The 17,348-nt window shown below is 43.5% G+C and overlaps 1 protein-coding gene across 1 annotated transcript in view; it reads left to right on the forward strand.

Moving 5' to 3' along the window:
- LOC139571085 (methylcytosine dioxygenase TET3-like) overlaps positions 1-17,348 on the forward strand; it is a 43,669-nt gene that overhangs the window by 6,452 nt on the left and 19,869 nt on the right. The gene's annotated exons all lie outside the window — the stretch shown is intronic.

Below are 17,348 nucleotides of genomic sequence, written 5' to 3' on the forward strand. Positions count from 1 at the left end.
ATGGGTCTTCCAAATGGACATTGACCCCAAGCATACTTCCAAAATTGTGGCAAAATGGCTTAAGGACAACAAATTCAAGGTATTGGAACTGGCCATCACAAAGCCCTGACCTCAATCCTATAGAACATTTGTGGACAGAACTGAAAAAGCGTGTGCGAGCAAGGAGGCCTACAAACATAACTCAGATACACCAGCTCTGTCAGGAGGAATCGGCCAATATTCACCCAAATTATTGTGGGAAGCTTGTGGAAGGCTACCCGAAACGTTTGACCAAGTTAAACAATTTAAAGGCAATGCTACCAAATACTAATTGAGTGTATGTACACTTCTGACTCACTGGGTATGTGATGAAAGAAATAAAAGCTGAAATAAATCATTCTCTCTACTATTATTCTGACATTTCACATTCTTAAAATAAAATGGTGATTCACTAAGACATGGAATTTTTACTTGGATTAAATGTCAGGAATTGTGAAAAACTGAGTTTAATTGTATTTGGCTAAGGTGTATGTAAACTTCCGACTTCAACTGTATACCAGGAGTTGTGCCAGACCTGCCACGTCTGTTGACTCATCCAGCTGTAACGCATATAATTCACTGGCTTGTATGCGAAGCAGTAATTGTTTCAAAACATCTCCTGCCATGTCACTGATGCGTCTTGAAACAGTGTTGTTTGATGAAGGCATTGTCTGTATACTTTTTTGGCCCTTTTCCCCCAGCATTGTCCCAGCCATATCCGCGGCAGAAGGAAGAATTAAGTCCTCCACAGTGCTATGGAGCTTGCCTGTCCTAGCCACTCGGTAGCTCACCATATAAGACGCTTCTAGCCCCTTCTTATTAATGGTATATGTTGCTTTTATACATGTCTTACTACTCGAAAATCGTCTTTATTCTCACTCAAAAAACTGGCTTTTTTTTCAAATTGTCATTGTCATGTTTTGTTTCTAAATGTCTGTGCAAGAGTGAAGGTTTCCCGCGAGAGTTAATGTGATTGGATGTTAATTATTTGACTAGGCTACCTGTATTTGACATTGTGTTGTTATTTCGCTTTATTTTTGGCAGTGAAACGAGGCTGCTCAGGCAAGAAAAAAAACTCACCCAAATGTATAGCCCCGTTGGAAAATATAAATGTATTGTTTGAAAATGTGAAGGATTTTTTTATTTTTTTTATTTTTTTTCTTCCTTAAAAATAAATAATGTGAATCACATATATTTTACCCCCTTTTTTATGGTAGCTACTGTCTTGTCTCATCGCTACAACTCCCATACGAGCTCAGGAGAGACAAAGGTCAAGAGCATGCATCCTCTGAAACACAACCCAACCAACCACTGCTTCTTAACACAGCGCGCATCTAACCCGGAAGCCAGCCGCACCAATGTGGCAGAGGAAACACTGTACACCTAGTGACCTGGTCAGCGTGCACTGCACCTGGCCCACCACAGGAGTCGCTAGTGCGCAATGAGACAAGGATATCCCTACCGGCCAAACCCTCCCTAACCCAGACGACGCTAGGCCAATTGTGCGTCACCCCATGGACCTCCCGGTCACAGCCAGCTGCAACAGAGCCTGGGCTCAAACCCAGAGTCTCTGGTGGCACAGCTAGCACTGCGATGCAGTGCCTTAGACCACTGCGCCACCCGAGAGGCTGTGAATCACATTTTTATTTGGCGTACTCCCGACACTTTGGGAATACCTGCTCTACGGGATTGGTGTCCTCCCCGCGGGACGATTGAGGTAACATAGGCTAATGTGATTAGCATGAGGTTGTAAGTAACAATAACATTTCCCAGGACATAGACATATCTGATACGGGCAGAAAGCTTAAATTATTGTTGTTCAATTTACGGTAGCTATTACAGTGAAATAATACCATGCTTGAGGAGAGTGCACAGTTATGCACTTGAAAATGTATCAATAAACCAATTAGGCACATTTGGGCAGACTTGATACAACATTTTGAACATAAATGCGATGGTTCATTGGATCAGTCTAAAACTTTGCACACACACTCCTGCCGTCTAGTGGCCAAAATCTAAATTGCACCTAACCTGGAATAATACATTATGGCCTTTCTCTTACATTTCAAAGATGGAAAAAAAAATCACGTTTTTTTTCTTTGTATTATCTTTTACCAGATTTAATGTGTCATATTCTCCTACATTACTTTCACATTTCCACAAACTTCAAAGTGTTTCCTTTCAAATGGTATTAAGAATATGCACATCCTTGCTTCAGGTCCTGAGCTACAGGCAATTAGATTTGAGTAAGCCATTTTAGGCGAAAATTGAAGAAAAGAGTCAGATCCTTTTTAACTGAGTGTGAGAAATTTTTCCCAAAATGTACATTTCATGCATATACTGTACATACAAACAAAGTACTCCATATCAAATAGTATTTGTTGATTAGTGAGACAAATAGCAAAGGTGTCTCAGGCAGTATTTGTAGTATCTAAGTATAGTATAACCTACCAATCAATGTATATCAAGTGCCGTAGAGGGCACAATCGTACAGTGTTGCAGTACAGAAATGAGAGCTTTACCATCTATGCCAAAAGCCTGGGCCTCTGATGGAGACTGTATAACTGTCATCAACGCATGCTTCAGTATTCCCCCTTCTCTCTAGGAGCATTTGTGTGCCCAGGCCCCATAGGCGTATCGAAAGGATCCCACTCTGGTCACCAAGGTAGCTGACCAATGTAGAGAGAGACAAGTGCCTTAACAGAATGCAATCTAAAGCTTTTGTGGTCCAGAGACGAGAACTGTACCATCTTTGGCAAAAGCCTGGGCTCTTGACAGGGACAATATAATTCTCCCCACTGCTAGTAACAATAGTAAAATAATCTGTTTGTCACCTGTTACACTGATTCTACATTTAATTTAGTCTTTGAGATGCTCAAACAAGCACGTCTATCTGTAGTTGGTGTTCTTCAACTCTAAAATGCACAGGACTGTTTAAGACAAAACCCACAAAGAAAAGACAACAGGCAAATGCAAATGTGTTCCCAATGTCCAAATAGTGACTGCAGTGCTAGTTCAAACTAGAGTAGGATGGTTTTCCTCACAGGTGAGTGAATCAGCCAATGCTTGGTGAATAGCACTTGGTTGCAGTGGTGTAAATTCCTTAAGTAAAAATACTTTAAAGTACTACGTAAGTAGTTTTTTGGCAGTATCTGTACTTTACTTTACTATTTATATTTTTGACTACTTTTACTTTTACTCTACTATATTCCTAAAGAAAATAATGTACTTTTTAGTCCTTACATTTTCCCTGACACCCAAAAGTACTCATTACATTTTGAATTCTTAGCAGGACAGGAACATTGTCTAATTCACACACTTATCAACATCCCTGGTCATCTCTACTGCCTCTGATCTGGCAGACTCACTAAACACAAATGCGTCGTTTGTAAATTATGTCTGACTGTCTAAGTGTGCCCCTGGCTATCCGTAAATTAAAAAAAACAAGAAAATCGTGCCGTCTGGTTTGCTTAATATAAGGAATTTGAAAGGATTTATACTTTTACTTTGGCTTTTGATACTTAAGTATATTTTAGCGATTACATTTACTTTTGATACTTAAGTATATTTAAAACCAAATACGTTTAGACTTTTAATCAAGTAGTATTTTACAAAGTTGACTTTCATTTTCTTTTAAGGAATCTTTACTTTTACTCAAGTATGACAATTGGGTACTTTTTCCACCACTGCTTGATCTCTAGGAGCAGGACACAGGAGCACTAAATAGATCATGTAAGACAAAAGTGACAGCCAAGAATGAATTAAAGAAATCACCACAGCAAAGGAATGTAGTTTGTGAGCTAGAAAATGAACATCCTGACAGTCTGAGGCAGAGTGCTCTGCAATCATTCTTCTCCCAACTATTGACAGGGATAATGTGGCATTTCTTATTTGTCAGTATGAATGAAATTAGTGGGTCCTGCCTTAAAAACAAATCAAATATTATTTGTCACATGTGCCAAATACAACTTACAAGCCCTTAACCAACAATGCAGTTTGAAGAAAAAGACATGTTAAATAAAAAATAGATAAATAAAAAATAAAAGTAACAAATACTTAAAGAGCAGTAGTAAAATAACAATAGAGAGGCTATATACAGGGGGTACCGGTACAGAGTCAATGTGCGGGGGCACCAGTTAGTCGAGGTAATTGAGGTAATAGAGGTAATATGTACATGTAGGTAGAGTTAAAGTGACTATGCATAGATAATAAACAGAGAGTAGCAACATTGTAAAAGAGGGAGGGGGGGGCAATGCAAATAGTCTGGGTAGCCATTTGATTAGCTGTTCAGGAGTCTTATGGCTTGGGGGTAGAAGCTGTTAAGAAGCCTTTTGGACTTAGACTTGCCACTTGCCGTGTTGTAGCAGAGAGAACAGTCTATAACTAGGGTGGCTGGAGTCTTTGACAATTTTTTGGGCCTTCCTCTGACACCGCCTGGTATAGAGGTTCTGGATGGCAGGAAGCTTGGCCCCAGTGATGTACTGGGCCGTACGCACTACCTTCCTTAGTGCCTTGCAGTCGGAGGCCGAGCAGTTGCAATACCAGGCAGTGATGCAACTGGTCACGATGCTCTCGATGGTGCAGCTGTAGAACTTTTTGAGGATCTGAGGACACATGACAAATCTTTTCAGTCTCCTGAGGGGGAATAGGCTTTGTCGTGTCCTCTTCACGACTGTCTTGGTGTGTTTGGACCATGATAGTTTGTTGGTGATGTGGACACCAAGGAACAGCTCTCAACCTGCTCCACTACAGCCCCGTCGATGTGAATGGGGGCGTGCTCGGTCCTCCTTTTCCTGTAGTCCACAATCATCTCCTTTGTTTTGATCATGTTGAGGGAGAGGTTGTTATCCTGGCACCACACAGCCAGGTCTCTGACCTCCTCCCTATAGGCTGTCTCATCATTGTCGGTGATCAGGCCTACCAATGTTGTGGCATCGGAAAACTTAATGATGGTGTTGGAGTCATGCCAGGCCATGCAGTCATGAGTGAACAGGTAGTCAAGGAGGGGACTGAGCACGCACCCTTGAGGAGCCCCCGTGTTGGGGATCAGCGTGGCGGATGTATTGTTACCTACCCTTACCACCTGGGGCGGCCCGTCGGGAAGTCCAGGATCCAGTTGCAGAGGGAGGTGTTTAGTCCTAGGGTCCTTAGCTTAGTGATGAGCTTTGAGGGCACTATGGTTTTGAACGCTAAGCTGTAGTCAGTGAATAGCATTCTCACATAGGTGTTCCTTTTGTCTAGGTGGGAAAGGACAGTGTGGAATGCAATAGAGATTGCATCATCTGTGGATCTGTTGGGGCAGTATGCGAATTGGAGTGGGTCCTGGGTTTCTGGGATAATCGTGTTGATGTAGGCCATGACCAGCCTTTCAAAGCATTTCATAGCTACAGATGTGAGTGCTACGGGGCGACAGTCAGGTTATCTTGGCGTTCTTGGGCACAGGGACTATGGTGGTCTGCTTGAAACATGTAGGTATTACAGACTGGGTCAGGGAGAGATTGAACTTGCCAGCTGATCAGTGCATGCTCTGAGTACGTGTCCTGGTACTCCATATGGCCTAGCGGCCTTGTGAATATTAACCTGTTTAAAGGTCCTACTCACATCGACTAAGGAGAGCGAGCTCAGACAGTCATACGGAACCGCTGGTGCTCTCATGCATGGTTTATTGTTGCATCACTGTGTGTGCATGTGTGCGTGTGTTTATGTTTACACACATCCAGAGAGGTTGGTAATGTTTGGAGACTCCATTCACTCTAATGTAAACACATATCTACAGTGCTGCTGCAGCATACGGTATAACCTAGCATGTCTGGCCTAGCACTGGTTTAGGATCAGCATACCCTCCCCAATTACTTACTGTAACCATTTAAGGGTAAAAGACACAGAACTGACCTCAGATCAGTGTTCAGGGTTAGGGTTAGGTTTAGCACATACACTATATATACAAAAGTATGTGGACATCCCTTCAAATGAGTGGATTTGGCTATTTCAGCTACACCCGTTGCTGACAGGTGTATAAAATCGAGCACACAGCCATGCAATCTCCATAGAGAAACATTGTCAGTAGAATGGCCCGTACTGAAGAGCTCAGTGACTTTCAACGTGGCACCGTCATAGGATGCCACCTTTCCAACAATTCAGTTCCGTAAATTTCTGTCCTGCTAGAACTTCCCTCGTCAACTGCAAGTGCTGTTATTGTGAAGTGGAAATGTCTAGGAAGCAACAACGGCTCAGCCGCGAAGTGATAGGCCACACAAGCTCACAGAACAGGACTGCTGAGTGCTTAAGTGCATAGCGTGTAAAAATCATCTCTACTCAGTTGCAACACTCACTACCTAGTTCCAAACTGCCTTTGGAAGTAACGTCAGCACAAGAACTGTTCATCGGGAGCTTCATGAAATGTGTTTCCATGGCCGAGCAGCCGCACACAAGCCTAAGATCACCATGCGCAATGCCAAGCGTCGTCTGGAGTGGTGTAAAGCTCGCAGCCGTTGGACTCTGGAGCAGTGGAAACCAGTTCTTTGGAGTGAGGAATCACGTGTCACCATCTGGCAGTCCGACGAACGAATCTGGGTTTGGCAGATGCCAGGAGAATGCTACCATAGTGCCAACTCTAAAGTTTAGTGGAGGAGAAATAATGGTCTGGGCTGTTTTTCATGGTTCGAGCTAGGCCTCTTAGTTCCACTGAAGGGAAATCTTAAAGCTATAGCATACAATGAAATTGTAGACGATTCTGTGCTTCCAATTTTGTTGCAACAGTTTGGGGAAAGCCTTTTCCTTTTTTCAGCATGACAATGCCCCCATGCACAAAGCGAGGTCCGTACAGAAATTGATTTTTGAGATCGGTGTGGAAGAACTTGACTGACCTGCACAGAGCCCTGACCTCAACCCCATCAAAAACCTTTGGGATGAATTGGAACGCAGACTGCGAGCCAGGCCTAATCGCCCAACATCAGTGCTCGACCTCACTAATGTTCTTGTGGCTGAATGGAAGCAAGTCCCCGCAGCAATGTTCCAACATCCAGTGGAAAGCCTTCCCAGAAGAGTGGAGGTTGTTATAGCAGCAAAGGGGGGACCAATTTCATATTAATGCCAATAATTTTGGAATGAGATGTTCGACAAACAGGTGTCCACATACTTTTGGTCATGTAGTGTATTTCACAAGGCCTTATTTCGAGGGCATAGTTTACCCTAATACATCAGCCTGAATCTCATGGTTTACAGGCAACATAAGGCCCGCAAGTCACATTGTGCAGACTTGCAAAGCGATATATAATTCCTATTGGAATCCATCCAGCGTGGAGATATCCAACATTTGACATTTTTATTCACCAGCAACCTGCATTCAGAATGACTGCCAGATTGGAAAGACTAAGAAATGAGACTACCTAAAGCATCTAAACTGGAACCATTTCCGTAACGGGTGCAATAAGTCAAAGTAACACATTGGATTAGTTTAACAAAATGTATGTTACTTATATTTGAGTAGCATAAGATTAATTCATCAATCAATTTACATGCAAAAACATAGATATCGAGAGAAAAAAATAAAGAAAAAAAAAATCAGCCTGCAATAGAACATGCTGGGAAATATGATAATGATGCTCGTGGTTATGGTTTATTACTGGTTATTAACACCAACACTGGGGTTCTTTTACACCAATGAGTGTTAATTTAACACTTACAGATTTAATTTAACACCTGAATCAACACTAGAAATGTTTCACTGAAAAATCAACACTAGGCAACACTGGCCAATTTTCTGTGTAGGCAATGTAAGGGTGAACTAGCCTTCGAACTGTGAGATAATAGTTTGGAACACTTGCACCATAGAGTGATTCAAGTGTAATGTACTGTAATCATACACATTATGATAGTCATCATCATATGGAATCAATTTCCTCTCTATATTTCCCTCATTTGGTTTTCATTTTATACTTGGCGACTTGTTTGATTGTGGCTCAGAACAGTTTTCCTTTGCTATGAACTGGAAGTCATTTGGAATAAGCCCAAACCTGTGAGCTAAGTCAGTTTGTAAGCTAAACTTGGATTCCCTCAGAAGTCCTGGACACTTCATGTCTGTGTGTGTGTGTGTGTGTGTGCGTGCGTCCGTGCATGAGTTTATGTGGCTGTGTTCTGAGCGGTTCTGTGCAAATGTTCTTAGTCCCGGAGAAGCTTTGAAGCCGTGCCACTTGATTTGTCTCGGTGAATAGAAATGAGAAATGCTCACTTTGCCCCAAAATACCACTCCACTTTGATTCAGACAATAGCCACCTGGACAAACAGACAGGGACAGTTCAAGCATCAAACTCGCAGACAAAGTTAAGAATATGTAAATCTCCCTTCCCTTATTTTCAGATGCTTTATACCCATTAATGAACGTGGGATTTTTATCCTTGTGAGGTTCATTATTGAGTTACATGTTAGTTAGTGAAATAAAACAAAAGACGTGATCTATCTATCTCTCCTGTTACATCTCCATTCTCTCCCTCTTTCCCATGTCTGGTCATTTATCTGCTGTCACTCCCTCTTTCTCTCCTCTTTGTAGAGAGTAGCCATAGCCTCACATGCAGCAGTGCGGTAATGCTGGTGTGCCTGAATGTTTGCGTGCATATGTGTGTGTGTATGTGTGTGTGTGTGATTGCCAGCACTCAGGCCTCTTCCCTGACTAAATTTACACAAACTTGAGGCAAGCTGCTTCCTGTGAGAGGAGGGTGGGCCCCAGTACACACACAGGCAGTGTTTGTGTGTGTGTGGACATCGATTTTCTATGTTCTCATATATCTGTGGTTGTGTGTATGTGGCGTCATTGTGTGTGTGTGTGTGTGTGTGTGTGTGTGTGTGTGTGTGTGTGTGTGTGTGTGTGTGCGTGCGTGCGTGCGTGCGTGCGTGCGTGCGTGCGTGTATCTTGGAGTTCGCTAGAGTATGTGTGTGCTTGCATCTACGTTGACAGTGAATGATGGAGCACTCATCTTGCTTCTCTCATCTCAAGGTGAGCTCCATGTGAGCGAATCTATCACCCAGCCAGAGTCTCTGATACAGACTAGAGAGTTAGAGAGGAGAGACTAAGATATGTCCAGCTTTGCTACAATGTACGAATCAATCAATGAATCAATCCAATCCAGTTACTGGCGCTTTTCACAAAATGAGCTTTTCACAAATTCCACGGGCTTTTCAGTGAGCTTTTCTCAAATATGTCTGCAGCTGTGTGTGTATTATACAGCGCATTCGAAAAGTATTCAGACCCTTTGCTATGAGACTCAGAATTGAGCCCAGATACATCCTGTTTCCATTGATCATCCTTGAGATGTTTCTACAACTCAATTGGAGTCCACCTGTGGTAAATTCAATTGATTGGATATGATTTGGAAAGGCACACACCGCTCTATATAATGTCCCACAGTTGACAGTGTATGTCAGAGCAAAAACCAAGTCATGAGGTTGAAGGAATTGTCCGTAGAGCTCCGAGACAGGATTGTGTCGAGGCACAGATCTGGGGAAGGGTACCAACAAATGTCTGCAGCATTGAAGGTCCCCAAGAACACAGTGGCCTCCATTATTCTTAAATGGGAGAAGTTTGGAACACCAAGGCTTCCAGACGTCCAGAGCCCTCACCTCCTCCCTGTAGACTGTCTCATAGTTGTTGGTAAATCTCTCACTCACCTTCCAACAGGACAATGACCCTAAGCACACAGCCAAGACAACGCATGAGTGTCTTCAGGACAAGTCTCTGAATGTCCTTGAGTGGCCCAGCCAGAGCCCAGACTTGAACCTGATAGAACATCTCTGGAGAGACCTGAAAATAGCTCTGCAGCGACGCTCCCCATACAACCTGACAAAGCTTGAGATGATCTGCAGAGAAAAATGGGAGAAACTCCCCAAATACAGGTGTGCCAAGCTTGCAGCGTCATACCCAAGAAGACTCGAGGCTGTAATCACTGCCAAAGCTGCTTCAACATAGTACTGAGTAAATGGTCTGAATACTTATGTAAAGGTGATATTTCATTATTTATTTTTTATGATTAATTTGCGAAAATGTCTAAACACCAGTTTTTGATTTGTCATTATGCAGTATTTTGGGTAGATTGACGAGGGAAAAAAACAATTTAATAAATTTTAGAATAAGGCTGTAACATAACAAAATATGGAAAAAGTCAAGGGGTCTGAATACTTTCCAAATGCACTGTATAAACTGTCAAATGTGTATAGGGTGACATGAGTTACAACTAACCTACTTAGCCAACCAATCTGAGAGAGAGAGACAAGGTTATTAGACAGAGGCAGAAACACAGAGAGTTTGACTGTGACTAGACCTAGATCTTTTTCCCACTGTCGTGTTTAATTTGAACGCTGTAGTTACTACAGTGTAGTACAGTGTAGTACGATCCGTCCCATGGGTGTCCTGTATGAGCCATTGTCGTCTGTGTTCGGCCTCTACATGGCTTTACTGCCCAACTGTGCCTTTCATGGAGAATTAAGGCCCTCGCTTTTCCTCATACCTGGTGTGTAGGAGTTAATATACAGTTTTAGGGTGTGGGTTGTGTGTGTTTCCGTGCGTGTGTTTGTGTCTGTTTGTGTGTGTATGTGTGTATTTGTATAGCTTTCATTTACAGAGTGTGAGTTTAGTGTCGGGGATGGGGACAGGTCCAGGCATGGAGTCATGTTTTCCCAAGGTTGTCACCACGCGCTCCTAGTTGGCTCCAGAAGAATAGGCAGCTTTTTCCACCGCCACTACAAAGTCAAATGTCCATCTGAGACTTGAGCATGTCTTTCAGTGATATGACAAGAGGAGAGGACAGGAGAGGAGAGGAGAGATGGCAAGAGAGGGCAGAGGAGGGAGAGGGCAGGAGAAGAGGGGGAGAGTAAGAGAGGAGAGAGAGAGGAGACATAGGAGGAGTGAGGCAAGAGAGGAGAAGGGAAAGACATAGGCCAAGAAGCAGAGAGAGACGAGAGAGATGCAAACAAGGGACGGGAGCTAGGAAGTAGGACATGAGTGGTTCTTGGCATCTACCTTGGGTTATACCTAGCAAATGAGAGACATTACCAGTATATTACATTGACATTACTATTGGCAGTAATGGCGGTCTATTGGCAGTGCACTGCCATTGTCAGCTTTTGGCAGTAACAATGTTTTGCCATAAATCCGATCTGTCCTGTGGAATTGGTTTCCAGATGTCATCAAGACACATTACAGCTTAGCAGCAGAGGGACAACTTTACCTCGCCAGGGTGCTGAGAGAGTGGAGGATGATTAATGCCAGGACTACTTGTGCCTAACGAGGGCTGGACAACTTGTTAAAATATAAACATATGGGACATTTTAAGAGCAGGCTATTAGGGGTCCAGTGGAGGGGGTAGGTGATGGGAGGAGGGGTGCAGGAGTAGGGAGAAGGGGTAACTGTAGTATGGAACAGGAGTTAGGGGTGCTGTAAAGGGGTGGTGGGGAGAGTAAAGGGTATTGGAAGGGGCTGAGTGGTGCAGGACTTATAGTAGTTAAAGTGGTCCATCCACTCAAAGACTTCAGACTTTCAGAAATCAATCTTCAACTGTAGGCTACATTACACTTTGACTGTGTAGATCTTTGGGGTGCAGGTAGCCTAGTGGTTAGAGTGTTGGACTAGTAACCGGAAGGTTGCAAGATCAAATCCCTGAGCTAACAAGGTAAAAATCTGTCGTTCTGCCCCAGAACAAGGCAGTTAACCCACTGTTCATAGGACGTCATTGAAAATAAGAATTTGTTCCTAACTGACTTGCCTAGTTAAATAAAGGTAAAAATATCGGTGAATGTCTGAGGAAGCATTTGGCTATGTGTTGTGGTTTCAAGTAGAGAGATGCATCCCGTGGGACCTGAGAGGTGGCTCAGTCTGCATTTTTCATTTTCATGCTACGGGCGGGAGCGGGCGGTCAGACAGATAACTTTGGGATGAAAATATTTTGTCCCGCAGATTATTTTGAACGGTCTTTCTGTTTTGAATGTGTTATCTATTGTATTAAAAACACCTCTTTGTCGCGCTATCACAAACTCTCATAGGATCATTCTGCTTCAAGTTCAGTAGCCTACCTAAACTTGGTGAGCATGTGAGATGAAGTAAAATAAAATACAATTATATTGGTCACATACACATGGTTAGCAGATGTTATTGTGAGTGTAGCGAAATGTTTGTGCTTCTAGTTCCGATAGTGCAGCAATATCTAACAAGTAATCTAACAATTCCACAACAAATACCTAATACACACAAATCTAAGTAAGGAATGGAATAAGAATATATAAATATAAATATATGGATGAGCAATGTCAGAGCGGCATAGGCTAAGATGCAATAGATAGTATAGAATACAGTATATACATATGAGATGAGTAATGCAAGGTATGTAAATATTATTAAAGTGGCATTATTAAAGTGACTAGTGTTCCATTTATTAAAGTGGCCAATGATTTCAAGTCTGTATGTAGGCAGCAGCCTCACTGTGCCAGTGATGGCTGTTTAACAGCCAGAAATGTGCCTATGTGTGGTCTCAATTAAAAAGCCTGTAGGCTATGCAAGCATGGGCAGAGAAGCAATTCAATTAACTTCCTAAATACTGTATGATAGGCTATAGTTTAGGTTCCGACATTCATAGAAAAATATATTGATAACACATTTATCTGCAAATCATCCCACTCCTAAAAGTTGTAAAACGTTGCTCAGGTCAAGTAAGTGTCCGGTCTCCTATTTTAATTTGTCTTTCAAACTACGGTGTCTACGGAGTCCCACGGTGGAGGTGTCATAATACCCATAAAACCTAGTGGTCAAACAGGGAAATGGTTCCAATTGTTTTTCCACCATTCATTTTCCCATAGGGGATTTTAGAAACACTTAAATAAGGGCTGTGTTTCGTGTAGGCTTACCATGGCGTGATGTTTTGATAACCATGTAAATCTCTCTCGGACAAGGTGACTTTTATCAATATATAATCGTTTCTATTTACTCTCAGAATCGAAAAATGCTAATTAGCGTCAAAGTAAAATCATACAAAAGTACAAATCCCTGCAAGCTCCTGCACGTCATCTCTAGCTGACACCTTTGCTAACAGGTATTGTGTCAATATAAAACTTTGCACAAAACAGTTCACAGACTTGTCAATTTAAAGACATTTTGGTAATTTATTCATTATTACATTTAGCTAACATTAGAAAGTTAATGCAGAGATTCTTATTTTTGCCTCGATTCGGCAGTCCTCATCCAGATCATTATGGCATTTGTCTTTATGATAGCCACATTAGCAGCTAATTTGCATTTCATTTTTGGGGGGTAAATAGAGGCGATAAATCATATATTAATAAAAGTCAACTTATCCTAGAGAGATGTACAGGGTTATTTGGGTATTATGACTCTTCCTGTGGTACTGATTACCTAATATAAGGGGCCATGTGAAAATCTCTGGTATTTTTTTGAATGACTTTAAACATATATATATTTTAACAAAACATACACATACTAACAACATACAGATGCACACAAACATCAACGACATCACACCTGCCCAGATCCAGCTCACACCACCATCACCAGTGCCCGCATCATTCTCCGCCACATGGCCTCAAACTGCACCATTTTGTTTCTATCCGTCGCCCACGCACTTTCAACATTTAGACAATAAAGCATTTGACCTTTCCATTGTGTTGACAATGGAGGATTGGTTGATTTCTAGTTTTAAGTAAACGTTTTTTCAAGATGATTGACGTTCAACCCATCGGGTATCTCACTGCACCCATATGTCATATGTCATAAGTTATAAGAATGCCCCCCCCCCCCTCTACAGGCCATAAATCATGCACTACAGTCATATTTATAGAGTATGAAATGTAGGGCAAGTCACAGAAAGTGCAAAAGTGTTGTATGCATGGTCATCATAATGCATTTCTTTTCCATCAACATTTAATGTTACATTTACAATACACTCTCATCCAGAGAAACTTACAGGAGCAATTAGGGCTAAGTGCCTTGCTCAGGGACACATCAACATATTTTTCACCTAGTTGGCTCTGAGATTCAAACCAGTGATCTTTTGGTTCCTGGCCCAACGCTCTTAACCGCTAGGCTACCAGCCGCCCTGATATTACCTTGAATGCATCCTCCATATGTGCCGCTGATCTATCTCACTAATTTCAAATGGGGGAAAATAGGTTTTAGAACTTGAAAGGCCTAATCGCTAGGGGCATTTTATGACGTCAGGCTTGAGAATCCGTTCAGACATTTTCGCACAGTGAGGTACTACCCAAACCAGACACATTTGGTTTCAAGTGGCCAAGTCACGTCATGTGATCTTCTAGTGGACTAACTGGGAATCAGACATGAGATCTAATTACACCGGTGAAAAGGTTACGACTTCAGCTTTCTCCTCGTATGTACATCATTCCTGGAAAACTAAAAATGAAGGCATGGCACGTTGCACAATACATATTTGATTTCAAACCTCTTATTCCTCAAGATGGGGACAATTTGTGTTTGAGGACTTATAGTATTAAATCTAAATGTATCTAATGAAGGTAGTTCAGAATATACAGTATGTGTCGCTTAGAGAATGCTAAAGAGTTTAACAGGTTAACCTATTTCTTAGGCTATTTTTGCACATCTTGCCTATGGTGGCAAAATTGCTAAGACCCGGGGCAGCAAAGCGAGCTGTGTCACATATACCTACAATAACATTGCGGGACTGCGGTCGGGTTCGGGACCAGTTCTTGCGGTGGGTTCGGGACCAGTTCTTGCGGTGGGTTCGGGACCAGTGTTTGCGGTGGGTTCGGGACCAGTTCTTGCGGTGGGTTCGGGACCAGTTCTTGCGGTGGGTTCGGGACCAGTTCTTGCGGTGGGTTCGGGACCAGTGTTTGCGGTGGGTTCGGGACCAGTTCTTGCGGTGGGTTCGGGACCAGTTCTTGCGGTGGGTTCGGGACCAGTTCTTGCGGTCGGGTTCGGGACCAGTTCTTGCGGTCGGGTTCGGGACCAGTTCTTGCGGTGGGTTCGGGACCAGTGTTTGCGGTGGGTTCGGGACCAGTTCTTGCGGTGGGTTCGGGACCAGTTCTTGCGGTGGGTTCGGGACCAGTTCTTGCGGTGGGTTCGGGACCAGTGTTTGCGGTGGGTTCGGGACCAGTTCTTGCAGTGGGTTCGGGACCAGTTCTTGCAGTGGGTTCGGGACCAGTTCTTGCAGTGGGTTCGGGACCAGTTCTTGCAGTGGGTTCGGGACCAGTTCTTGAGGTGGGTTCGGGACCAGTGTTTGCGGTGGGTTCGGGACCAGTTCTTGCAGTGGGTTCGGGACCAGTTCTTGCAGTGGGTTCGGGACCAGTTCTTGCGGTGGGTTCGGGATCAGTGTTTGCGGTGGGTTCGGGACCAGTTCTTGCGGTGGGTTCGGGACCAGTGTTTGCGGTGGGTTCGGGACCAGTTCTTGCGGTGGGTTCGAGACCAGTTCTTGCAGTGGGTTGGAGACCAGTTCTTGCGGTGGGTTGGAGACCAGTTCTTGCGGTCGGGTTGGAGACCAGTTCTTGCAGTGGGTTGGAGACCAGTTCTTGCAGTGGGTTGGAGACCAGTTCTTGCGGGAGCAGGTGGGAGTCGGACAAGAAGTCAGCAGGAGCAGGCGGGCGCTGTATTCAAATCAGTGGGAGCGGGCTGGAGCGGGATGAAGAAATCAGTCCCGTGCAGACCTTTAGTCCAACACAGATGAGCATTGCAGATTATCTGACTGGCATTTGTGGGCTGGTGTTGTCAGAAGGTTTTGCCAAATAGATCTGGTAAGATCCAAGGAAAAATGTAATTGAATAAAACTTACAAGTAAAGTATGGTGTAGAGGACTATTCAAATTACTGACCATGCGTCCTACAGGCTGCAACCCTTTCTTAAGTGTGTTATTGTAATGTTTTACACATTCGAAAGTCTCTCAGCCTGTCACACAATGTTATGCAAATTAGTTTCTGCATGTAAGGCATGCTGAGGGAGAGTTTTGGTTAGGCATTTTGTGCGGCGGATAAGTGCTGGGGTGCACTGTCTGTGTTCATCCAAATAAATGAGAACTTGATTATTTTATGGGAAATCAGTGTCCTAGACTGTTTACTCTAGTCAACAAACCGTGCGAGTTTCGGTGGTCTTACAGGCTCGTTACAGTATGTTACCAGATGGTAGTTGAAAGGTGTGGTGATTCATATTAAAGGTGACTGGAAAGCCAACCTGACCTGTTTAGAACACACACAGTCGGTCAGACACTTGCCCAAAAGAGACAAACCTGTCCAACTACCACAGACAGCTATAATTAGTCACATGCACACAAACACACGCTCTCTCTCTCTCTCTCTCTCTCTCTCTCTCTCTCTCTCTCTCTCTCTCTCTCTCTCTCTCTCTCTCTCTCTCTCTCTCTCTCTCTCTCTCTCTCTCTCTCTCTCTCTCTCCCTTGTCTGCATCTAAACTTTCCTTCTCTGTGGAGTGTTACACCTGTTCTAACCTGCCTCAATTGCACCTTGTAGTTGAGTGGAATTCTAAAATATATTTTTTCCTCTGCACTTAGATTTTAATGTAATTGTATAGACTGTCAAGTTAGAATAAGGATTCTTATGAAAATTAGAACAGTAGTCTGTTAAACACTGCCACATCTTAGTTATGCTTACTATGATGTCCTTTTAATTCAGTGGTTTATCCTCACGAGAGATGTCCGTGTGTGTTTGTTTGGGGTTTGTATGCTGCCTGTTGCTAGCGGTTGTTATGAATACACTGATAAGCTGTTGTCGTAGTACCTGAGCTACACCACACACACACACACACACACACACACACACACACACACACACACACACACACACACACACACACACACACACACACACACACACACACACACACACACACACACACACACACACACACACACACACACACACAGGGAGCCTGCCTGAGTTTATTCCCTTGTCCTGGTATGACCTCCGCCTTGCCGACACCACATGGTCATCTTTAGAGAGGAGAGAGAGAAAAGGGAGTTCTCTCTGAGAAGAGGCTGAGAAAGAGTGGGGAAAGGAAGATAAGTTGCTGGGAGAGAGTGAAAGAGAGGCTAGAGGAGAGAAAAGGGGAGGATCTGGGAGAGATATAGATAGAAATTACAGAGGGAACGAGAGAGAGAGAGAGAAGGGCTGGGTGTCTACTCGTCGGAGTCAGGGGTGTGTTTCTTCTCCACCACAAACACACACAACTCGTGCCACTACTCCTGTATGCCAGGGAGTAGAGAGTTACTGGAGCAGAACCACTGTGGGCTGGTGCTACACTCATGCAGCAGTAGTCGACCACCTGACTGTGTTTTGGTGTTTCACAATGCTGG

This window comes from Salvelinus alpinus, chromosome 3 (assembly GCF_045679555.1).
Source record: "Salvelinus alpinus chromosome 3, SLU_Salpinus.1, whole genome shotgun sequence".
Lineage (NCBI taxonomy): Eukaryota > Metazoa > Chordata > Actinopteri > Salmoniformes > Salmonidae > Salvelinus > Salvelinus alpinus.